This window comes from Typopeltis vanoorti, chromosome 7 (genome assembly GCF_054136105.1).
Source record: "Typopeltis vanoorti isolate ZY-2024b chromosome 7, IOZ_Tvanoo_1.0, whole genome shotgun sequence".
In the NCBI taxonomy this organism is placed as follows: Eukaryota; Metazoa; Arthropoda; class Arachnida; order Uropygi; family Thelyphonidae; genus Typopeltis; species Typopeltis vanoorti.
The window spans coordinates 145,139,321-145,149,383 of NC_143555.1; the positions used below are offsets into that span (position 1 = coordinate 145,139,321).

General features: G+C 42.2%; 1 pseudogene; it reads left to right on the top strand.

Moving 5' to 3' along the window:
* Positions 1-4,573: 4,573 nt before the first annotated feature.
* On the top strand, positions 4,574-4,690 carry LOC150105164 (U2 spliceosomal RNA; annotated as a pseudogene).
* The last annotated feature ends 5,373 nt before the right edge of the window (positions 4,691-10,063 follow it).

The following is a 10,063-nucleotide window of genomic DNA, read 5'->3' on the forward strand; positions in this document are numbered from 1 at the left end:
TAATGGCAATCTTCCATGATAATGTAAAGCAGTTCCTGGAGGGAAGAAAGGAAAACCAATAAAGATAGCAAAACATAAGTAGGAAGAAACACCCTGCAGAGAAGGTATTGGCGGCACTACTCGTCGCACCAAATTCATTTGTAACCTTAACTTAAAAGATTAACGTAAATAGAAATGAAATTCAAGCCAAGGAAGTTAATACAGAGGCTAATAGTTAGATAAATTTAGTAGGTTTAAACCAGCTGGTTAACTGCGACCTAGAGGGAAGGTTTCTACTTCCCTCTAAATGCAGGTTAAGCAAATTACTAGGCTTCAAGTTTACCCTCCAAAGTCGGGCTTTTTAGCCCGCAACAGAAATGATGACGGGTAACACCGTGTAACTCTTAAAGTGATCGGTACTCGACTGATCTGCTAATTGTCGCTTAACATCGATAAGCGTCCCGTAGGGTCACGTGATTTTAAGCGACGAGCAACAGATAAAGCAAACCCCGGACCGGGGAAAAAATAAACACTCGGTGGTGGGATTAGGTTTAGGCCCCTCCACACCTCTAGTAAAATGTCCATGCAAAGAAAGGCGAGGGATTTAACCGTAAGGTCCACCCTCAACAAAGCGTGTGACGCAACTATTTTTGGTAGAAGCCATTATTAAGGTCGTCCGCCAGACCATATCCATAACATCAACTGTTGGAACTCTCTAAAAGGGCTCTATGAGGTGACAGTGAAGTACCATCCGTCCAAAGATAAACTAGTCACTGAGGGCATCCTTCTCGATGGGAAGCGTTTTCACCCAGTTCCTCTTGAGAACTTGAACAAGGCCTGAAATACGTATACTTAAAGAAACTACCGGCCGAAATAACAGATGAGTCTATTAAAACAAAGTTCCAACAATATGGGGATGTAGAAAAAGTATGCAGATCTCATCAAGAAAAATACCCCACTATTGAACAGGGTGACAGTATCTCCATTAAAATTTTGATGAAGAAAACAATTCCTAATTTTGTGAATATCGAAGGGTACAGTGTTATGACCAATTATGCAGATATGACAAGGCTTTGTAGTCGTTGCCGACTTGGCGGCCACACGGCAAAGGACTGTCCCAAGAATAGATGCGGGAACTGTGCCATCATCGGGCACACCCAACCTTCGTGCTCGGAGGCATGCAAACGATGTGGAGACAAGACTCACAGGCTATTCCAGTGCCCTAAAGAGAATGTAATGTCAACATCTCCGGAAGACTTCCTCCCCTCCCCCTCCCCAGTAAAGTCCTTCCTACTACAGGTACACCTACAGGACAAGCGGAAGTTACGCCCACCCCTACAGCAGTTACAGAACCTATCAAAGATACGTCTCATCCAGTAGAGACCACGTGCACATTGACCAACGGAACTACGTCACCTGAAGTCCCCCACCCCCTCCCAAGCGAAGTCCTACCCAATACAGCGTTACCTACAGACATTGCAGAAAATACGGCCACCCCCACAATAGTTACAGAACCCATCCAAGATACAGAGCACCCAGCAGAGGCCGACAGTGAACCACAGGTTAAAACGGCAGAGTCCACTTCAAGCAACTCCTCTCTAAAGTGGTACCCTGAGAGTGATGATTCCGATAGTGAAGGAAAAATGGAGATAGCTGCTAATGCCAACATACCTTCAAGTAGCAACACTGAAACACAAGTTATGAAAAAAAGGCCATGGAGCCACACAGAAGCCGAACATAAAAAGCTCAGAGAAGATGAAACAACCTCAACAGAAGTCGTTAAAGCAACAACAGTGAAACGCCCTGTCAGTCTGAAGGAGGGTGAGGGAAAAAAAACGAAGCAGAACAGTTCAACCACACCCACAGAAGCCCCTAGAGTTCAACAAGCTACAATAAACATGGCCTTATTTAATGATCAAGAAGTGATAGATGATATCTACAGAGCATCCAAAGTTAGGGGACTCCCAACCCTATGCATCTATGAGGACACGTTAGGCCTCAAATGGGGCGGAATAAACATCTTTAACATCAATTCCTTCCGACCCAACAATCTAAAGAATTTTAAGGAGCTGAATGATAGAAGTAGATGGAAGATACACAGTGCGATAATGGCAATTTACCATGCCAACGTAAAAAACATTTACTGGAGGGAAAAAAGGAACATTAATAAACAAGGGAGAAACACCCTGCACATAGAGTTTGGCCGCAGACCAGTCGGGTCATTCCAGATAGGGCCGAACCTAATATTTCTAAACCTTAAGTTTTTTAAACTTATCGTTAACTTGAATTAATTCGGAGAGTTTATCATAACGCAATGTCAAGCAAGTAAACACGGAGGCAAATACTAGACAAAGTTTTTCAGGTAAAACTAGCTGGTATACTGCTACCTAGAAGGGAGTTTTCCACTCCCTTCTGAAAGCAGCGTCAGGAAAATCATTAGGTTTAAAGTTTACCCTTCAAAGTCGGGCTTTTTAGCCCACGACAGAAATGATGACGGGTAACACCGTGTAACTCTTAACGTGATCGGTACTCGATTGATCTGTTATTTAACGCTTAATATCGGAACGGGTTCCATAGGAACTCGTGATATTTATTCGTTGAGTGACAGAGAAGCATCAAACCCCAGACAGGGGCAAAAATAAACACTTGGTGGTGGGACTAGGGTTAGCCCCCCCCTCCAGTATAATGACGTCGGAAAGAAAGAAAGGCGAGGGATTTAACCGTTCGGTTTACCCTTCAGAAGGCCGTAGAACCAGAAGCTTTAGCAGATGCTTTAATAAGTGTAATCGAGCTCGACCACATTAAGAACATCAATTACTGGGAGTTCACGCGAGGGCTCTATGAAGTAACAGTTAAGTATCATCCTACCAAGGAAAAACTGATTACCAAGGGCATTGAACTCGGCGGCGTACGGTACCATCCAATGCCGCCCTACCCTTATGGGCTCAAATATGTGTATTTAAAGAAATTGCCAGCGGAAATAACAGATGATGTCCTTATAGCTTCGTTCCAACAATATGGGACTGTGCAGGCCGTGTGTAGGCAAACACTAAAGAAATATCCCAACATCGAGCGAGGAGACAAAATTTACCTAAAAGTTAATATGAAAAAAATATCCCCAACTTTGTCAACATACAAGGATATACAGTCATGGCAAGCTACGCAGGTATGACTAAATTGTGCAGTCGCTGCCGGCTTGGAGGCCACACAGCTAGAGACTGCTCCCTCAACGATACGGGAACTGTGCCGCCATCGGCCATTCCCAACCCACATGCTCTGAACCGTACTCTCGTTGCAATGGAAAAGATCACAGAAAGTTCCAATGCACAAAAGACAGTGTGTTAACAGTAACCCCAGAGGATTTCCCACCACTTCCCTCCAAGGAGTCGACTACTGCTACCGATCTAGGAAGTACACTCCCCCCCCCCCTCTCCTACTACAGCCTCAATCTTAAGTGAAGAAACATCAGAACCAGCAGAGCAGCCAGAAGGAAATCCTCAAGTAGAAGCAAGCCACCTCCACTAAAATGATTCTCAGAAACTGAGGAATCCTCAGACGAAGAGGAAACAAACACAGGGAACCGCAACCAGCCCAAAGAACCAACTACAGGCGCGGTCCCAGACAGCGACAACGCACAGCAAGCACCTAAGAAAGAAGACTTACATAAAACAGAAGGGAAACGCCCAGGAAGCCAAAAGGAATCTCTGTTAAGCCTTCCCCAAATAAACGTACCTCACAACGAAAGCATCGAAGAAGAAATGATTATCGATAACACTAAAGAAGATAAAGCAACCTCGGCGAAACGCCCCGGCAGTCTGAAGGAAGGTGAAGGGAAAAAAACGAAGCAGGACAGGTCTACCATCCCATAAGAAGCTGAGGAATCTTATGAATCCCCAATAAACATGGCCTTATTCAAGGATCCAAAAGTAGTAGAGGACATTCACAGAGCATCAAAACATAGAGGACTCCCATCCCTCTTCATCAAAAACAATACCTTAGGCCTCAAATGGGGCGGAATCGAAGTCTGTGACATAGAACATTTCCGACCAAGTAGCTTAAAAACATTCATCAAGCTCAACGACCAAAGTAGATGGAACATACACCGAGCGATAATGCAAATACACCACGCCAGCGTAAAGGAAATACTCAAAGGAAAAAAGAATATTAAACAAAAGAAGGAAGAAACACCCTGCACATAAGGCCCGGCCGCAGACCACTCGAGACTTTTTAGGTCGGGCCAAAACCATTAATTCTAATATTTAAGTAGTTTAAACGTAGAGTTTAACCCAAATCAATGCCAATGAAGTTAACACGGAGGTGATAACTAGATAAAATTGTCAGGTCAAACTAGCTAGTAAACTGCTACCTAGAAGGGAGGTTTCCACTCCCGTCTGAAAGCAGCGTCAAGCAAATTCTTAGGGCCCGTCAGACTATAGAATCTGTTCTTGTATTCAAAGTTTACCCTTAAAAGTCGGACTTTTTAGTCCGCGACAGAAATGATGACGGGTAACACCGTGTACACTTAAAAGTGATCGGTACTCGACTGATCCCCTTCGACAAGGATCCATTTTTTGCGTTATAGCTCATACTTCACATCGCTTCTCGGCCTTTTCGCTAAGATCAAGTGTGTAGTTTCTGTTTTTAACCGTTAATATCGGTACGAGACCCTTCGGGTTTCACGATATTTAACCGGAAATTTACAGAACTTCCTAAACCCCGGGCTGGGGAAATATCAAACACTTGGTGGTGGGAATAGTTAGGCTCCCCCATCTGATCATGCCCTCCATTCTGCCGCGTGTGCGTACCCTCGGAATTGAGGTTGACGCCACAATACCGGCAAGGGCGATAGCCAAAGCTATCATAGACTGCGTCGGCGCAGAGAACATTTTTGGATTTACCCCTTATGGGGGAGGAAGATACCAGGTAGTGACCAAAAATATGGAGACCAGAGAAAAGCTTCTCCAAGGGTTTGACTGTGGTAAAGTAAAAGTATCTCCCTTCATGGTTGGGAGCACCCTGAGAACCCTTAAGATACCACGATTTCCCCTAGAATATTCAGAGAACAACGATATAATTCATAGCGTATTCTCTAAGTGGGGAGTTGTACGGGAAATCCAGGTTCACAATGACGCCGACAATCCTGAGTGGAAGTCAGGGGAGGTAAAAATCTCTCTTGAAATGAGGAGCGAAATTCCTAACTTTGTCCTCACAGGATCTTCCCGGGTAATGGTAAATTACCCAGGCGTCAAAAAGCAATGCTTTAGATGTGGTGCCTTCAATCATCTTGGGGCAGACTGCCCTCGCATAAAATGCAAGAACTGCCTAAAAATTGGCCACAACCAAGAAAAATGTGAGGCAGCTTGTTTGAAATGTGGGGTCACTGACCACAAAGTCGACACCTGCCCATCCAGAACCCTCGCAGAGAGGATGGGTGGTGCAATCACATCAACAACAAAACCAAGTAATGAAAAGGTCACAACACAGGAAGAGTTTCCGCCTCTTGAGGCCACTCCTGATCATGCCGCCATGTCTAAGACAACGAAAAGGTCCCGTAAGGGAGGGAAACCTACCAGAATTGCAGAGACCAGCAATACAATCCCAACAGAAGAGACTGACAATGCAGAAACCATCATGGTAACTCCCACGGACGAAAGCGGAGCTACCACTGCCAATATAGACATCGCCAATTTAGATACAGTAGAAGCTGAAGTGGAGATGCAGGCGAACACCAAAACTTCCAAACGGCCATTAAGTCGGCAGGAAGAAGAGCTGACAAATCTCAAAACAGCAAAAGTATATGAAACCGAACACCCAGAAGTTCCTCATGCAAAAGCAGGAGAGACTCTAAAATATCTCCTTAGAGGTATGCCCGAGGTGGCAGAAAAGTTTAAAGAGGCAATAGATAAAGTAGGAGAACCTGAACTCCTCCTCACAGGGAAATATGGACCCGACATCGTCAGTGCAAAATGGGGTGACCTCTTCTTTGATGACATCAGCAAAATCAACCCTGAGCAAGTAGAGGTAGCCCTGGATATAGACGAGGAGGCAGCTTCGGCGTTCTACATAACTCTCTGCAAACTAGACATGGGCAAGGGAAATGAGGTGGCCAAAAGAATCATAACAGCCCACAACAAAAGAAAGGAACAGTAACCACCTTGTGGATTTCTGTACTCAGCTTCACTGGTTTTTAGCTCCCACAGGTGGGGGAGGATCTGAGAACCCGAGCGGCGAAGGCTTACAGCGAGGCGGTGCAGTTCCTTGTGAGCTGCATCACTCGGGCCAGATCCTTCCTCTACCTCAAAGTTTACCTTTCCATTCCTTCTCCTGATTTATTCTCTATTCGTATTGTTACATGTTTCCTTTTTAGGATTTTTCCTTTTTTTTTAAAGTGAAAAATCAACGACCGTTTTAGAAGCGCCCCTGGGGAGCAAACAGATAAAACAGGTCAGCTGAGGCCTCTTTTACCTACTCTACCACTATGCACTCTATCTTTATTTCCTCTCCCACTATCTGCTGACTCTCAGCCTATCTTACTGTACAGGCCGATGATGAAGTTTGTTGAACTCACAAAATATATATATATATATCTCAATAAAGATCGAAACCTGTCTGGGTAGTGACCTCCCACCATAATGTATAACATCATACATCTCCTAGGAGATGGGTTTTACATTATTGAAAATACTAAAAATAACGATCAGAACTTTATCCACCTTTGCAACGAGTTGTCCTAGTTTGTACAACGTACTTGAACTACGTGCTTTAGCTTACGCTAGTAGTCGCCGATACGTTTATAGTTACTATAATCGGCATGAAACTCTTTGGTTCCGATCTTTGAGTTTCTTATTCGGTTTTAAAACGATGTGGGATTTAATATCCCCTTAATTTAAATAATATTTACAAATGTGCTTTGTAATCGTCTGAAGTGGGGCATTGGGAATGTGCTTACCAGCACTCAAGTATACGGAGTACCGGGCAGGTCGTTCCTTATAGGTCAATGGGACTCAACTTATTTCTGATAAGAGATCTTATTCGCATCGTGACGAACAAGAAACTCGCACTCGTGTCAGTCAATTTGGAAAAAAGTTCGATAATGCAAAACACTACTTCCTGCACGACATCCTGAAGAAAGTGGGAGTGGCTTCTTGCGTAAGGGAAACAATCAGAGCATATACAACAGAACAACAACATCTATCACCATTAATGGATTTCTCTAGGAACCCATTCCCGTACGCAGATGGGTTGGGTTAGGCTGCCCCCTTTTCTCTTTAGTACTAGAACCTTTTTTAAATAAATTGACGAACTCGCATTCAGAAGGAGAATTATCATTGCCCATTGGCTCCGAACAGAGCATGACTCGTGTATGCTGATGATATTGTTGGAAGAACTCTTCGCGAATCCGATCCATTTACATCTTCTTTGTCCTACTACAACATTTTAGCGTGCTCAGTGGTCTTCGCGAAAATCCAGACAACACAAAAATTAAAAATATTTGAAAATTCAGCCCTGTCAATCTTCCGTATGGTTTTACAACTTTAACCGGATCTCTAACGATATTAGGAATTCCCTTCCTTTCGATCCCAGTGTTACCAACACAAAAACTGATCGATTCATGTCGCGATAAACTCGCCGCCTTTAAATCAAATTATTTATCTTTAGTAGGGGCAACAATTATCAAAACAGTTTTAATACTATTGATGCTACACACATGCAATAATAAATTTAGACTCAGAAATATTGGCCGAAGATTTTAATAACAAATTGAGCCGACTAGTTTCACCAACTTGACTGTAGGCTGCGTCTGGGCATAAATTAGGTGATAAAAAACAGCTTAGAACAGATCAAGAAAGAAACCTAAATGAGTACTGAACGTTAAAAAATTCAAAAGACCCGTTACATGAAACGCAAGGAGAGTGTGTGATGTCAGACATTGTTATGCAAGCATGTCCTTTAATTTGCAGCGAAGTTGAATTCTGGTGTGCTAATTGATCTTATGAGGGTCTTCCGTATGTCAACAAGGATTATCCCTTGGTTCCTATTGAGGCTGCCTTTTGAATGGATTACCATAGTAGCTTCTTTGAGGTTTCCATTACGAAAGTCTTCCTCTAAATATGGTACAGAACTTTTGTCTATTTCAATGTTGTGATTGGTATTCGAGTAATGAAGGGCCAACCCGCAGTTATCTCTTCTGTAATTATTAACGAGTAGCTCTGTTTTTGAGCATATGTATGACACTCAACTATACGGTGTAAAGAAGAAAAGTGCACATACCGTCAAATATAAGTCGGTTTGCGGTAAACTGTTAGGTTGATATGTCCATCCCCTTGTTTTGTAATTAAGGCACGCAAACACAGTAATTTTTTTTCTCTCTCTCTCTCTCTCTGAATTTCTAAGGTAAACTTTATTTTTTGATGGAATGAGTTTATCTTAGTTTAGAAATCAGAAAGTGCTGCTTCTGTGTTTCTCCGTATGATAAAAATATCGTTGACATATCTCCACCAAACAGCTGGTTTGGGGTCTAATTGTGAAAGAATTTTTTTTCCTAGTTTCTCAATAAATAAGTCTGCACAAGAGAGGCGTAGAGGACTACCCATAGCAAGATCGACTAATTGTTTGTGTATTGTGTATTTGTGTATTTTGAAGAAATTTGATTTATTTGAAGAAATTAGATCCAAAACTAGTTGCTCGGTGGAGATATATCGACGATATAGCTGGAATGGTTGGCAGCGTGGTAAGCGTATCAGCTCTCCAACCCAGAAGGCTGCGGGTTCGAATCACGCCGTGGGCATGGATGTTTGCGATTGTCTTGGAAATTAGTAGTGGTGGTGGTCGGCGGTAGATGGCGTTGATGTAGATGATGAAGGTATTTTCGGTTGGTGGATTGGTGGAAACAGAGAGTAGTAGAGTAGGCGCCCTCCCTCGATGAATTTTTGGACTCCCTGGAGGTATTATGAAATGATAGTGCTAATATTTTCTTCACAAGAGAAACACAGGAGCAGCACTTTCTGATTTCTTAACTAAGATAAACTCTTTCCATCAAAAAATAAATTTCACCTTAGAAATTGAGAGAGATAGAAAATTACCGCTTTTAAATACCTTAATTAAAAAACAAGTAGATGGACATATTAACCTAAAGGTTTACCGCAAACCGACTGTCACTGTATTTTCTTCTTCTTCACAACATATATCTCAAAACTTGAGTATCATACATATGCTGAAAACCAGAGGTACTCACATCATAACAGAAGTGAAAACTCTCAAGGATGAATTAACTCACATGTCAGAAACCCTGAAAGACAAGCGCCAAAGAAAAGATTTAATTCAAAAGATACTTTTCTCAACCCCTCCCAACAGCAACCCAAAGAAACTCAATACAAATCTTTCATTGCCAATCCTTATGCTGGAACATTCTCAGAGTAGATTGCTACACTTCTCAAATCATATAAATAAGAGTAACTTTCAAAGCAATTAAGAGAATCCGAAACTTATTAAGATCACCAAAGGATAACACTGCTTTCTTCAAACATCCTGGCGTTTACAACATCCCTTGTTCATGCGGTTTAAATTACGTAGGAGAAACTTCCAGAAGTATAGAAATAAGAAAAAAAATGAACACATCCGACACGTTAATAATAAGAGAAGGCATAACTCAGGGTTATCCCCTCATTTCTCGAATCACAACATTGAATGGGACAAAAGTTCTGTGCCATATTTTGAGGAAGACTTTTGTAACTTTAAACTGAAAGAAGTTACTGTGGTAATCCATTCAAAAGGCAGCCTCAATAGGAACCAAGGGATAATCCTTGCTGACATATGGAATACCCTTATAAGATCACTTAGCACACCAGAATTCCAACTCGCTGCAAATTACAGAACGCACTTCCGTAACAATGTTTGATGTAAGCGCTCATTTATGTTTCTTTCTAGATCAGTTTTTTTTATTTTTTTTTATCACTTTATGCATTCCCAGATGTAGCCTACAGTCAAGTGGGTGGAACTAGTCGGCTCAAATTTGTTATTAAAATCTTCGGCCAATATATCGTGTCTAATTTTATTTTTGAATTAATGTAGCTGCTCGAAAAAA